We start from the raw sequence: 1,472 nt of genomic DNA on the forward strand, positions 1-1,472 counted from the left end.
CTCTGGTAATCTTAAAAAAAAAAAAAAATTGACATTTAAAAAAATAATAGAAAAAAATACTAATTCCACAAACAATTACAAAGAAACAGCAAGTAACATGAAATTGTGAAGTGAAGTAAAACTGAAGTACTATTTTCTTGTAAAATATACTCCAATAATTGTTTTTTTACAACATCGAAAAATACTTTTTACAGTGTAAACAGATAAGACAAGACCAAATAATTTTTTAGGATGTAAAATATTCTTACATTCTCTAGGTATGAATGGCACTTTCTTCCCTCTGAGCTTTACAGGAAGTGGCTTGCATTTGCATTTTCCTGGAGGTGCCCTCCTGTAAATAAAGACAGACAAGAGGGGATGCAGAGAAAATAACTCCATTAACCTTAAAAATGTAGGCCTCCTTTAGTACCGTGCGGTAAAAAAGAAATTTGAAGCATCATAATTATTTCAACATGTATATACAAGGCTGTGTGTGTATGTGAGGTCAATGACCGTCTACTGCTCCTATTAGTAATGAACCTCTTTTTTCCCCACTTGGCTATTTAAGGAGGGATTACAGAACAGCTGGGATTAATGTATGGTATTGCTATTAGTGAGATTGATTTCAGATGTGCCGATAATCTCTCATAGTCTTGCTGGTTCCAGCAATCATATGTCTCTTGATTTATCCATCAGTTAATTATTTCAAACATCAAACTGCTTATGTTGGCTTCTTTATATTATTATTTCAGTCTTTAAAGATAATTCTGTCAGTTTTTCTGTCAGACATTTCCATACATCAGACACCCATCTCCCACAGTATACCATGAACAAATAAATCATTGAGTTATCACTGATTAGTATTCATGATCTGCGATAGATAGATGATAGTAGATTTCCAGAAGTCTGGATGGAAACCATTTGGTGAAAGCATGCTCAACAGATTCCAAGATTTCACAGGAATATAGACCGCATGACACTTAAACCGATACGTCCTGCAGTCCTTCTGTCTCCCAGCATGATGTCTTAACTGAGAGTTATCTGTTACATTTTATTCTTTTAATGGGGAATTTATCCATGATTGGTTATATAGACAGATTAGGCTAAGATACATTTTGACGACTCATCTTTTTTACTCTACTGCACGTGCATGCATATTGATATATATTGATGCTGTCTTCATTTGCAAGACAATCTGTTGAAGTAGAAAATGTATCCAAATGTAGCAAAATATAACTACCTGGATGGATCCATGAATTTGTAAAGCGTGCCAAAGGGAGACATTGCATTTGGGTAGGAGGTTGCCAGAAAATAAAGTTCTCCTTCAGGGAAAAAAACAACAACAACAACAACAACAACATATAATATGAATGCTTTTCAGCCACATAATTGCTTTATTATTTATATTGCACCTTTGCAGTACTGTGCACAAACCCACCCGCTTCATCCTCTGCAAATGAGATGATGAACTTGTGGTGATGATTTATAAGGCC

The 1,472-nt window shown here is 34.6% G+C and overlaps 1 long non-coding RNA gene across 1 annotated transcript; it reads right to left on the reverse strand.

Moving 5' to 3' along the window:
* Positions 1 to 249: 249 nt before the first annotated feature.
* Positions 250 to 1,472, reverse strand: LOC107682996 (uncharacterized). The gene is made up of 3 exons (XR_001633643.1): positions 1,418 to 1,472; positions 1,220 to 1,301; positions 250 to 331 (listed from the first exon to the last, which is right to left on the reverse strand). It is a non-coding gene; the product is annotated as an uncharacterized LOC107682996 (long non-coding RNA).

This window comes from Sinocyclocheilus anshuiensis, unplaced genomic scaffold, assembly GCF_001515605.1.
Source record: "Sinocyclocheilus anshuiensis isolate Anshui unplaced genomic scaffold, SAMN03320099.WGS_v1.1 C32792875, whole genome shotgun sequence".
NCBI classification, from domain to species: Eukaryota; Metazoa; Chordata; class Actinopteri; order Cypriniformes; family Cyprinidae; genus Sinocyclocheilus; species Sinocyclocheilus anshuiensis.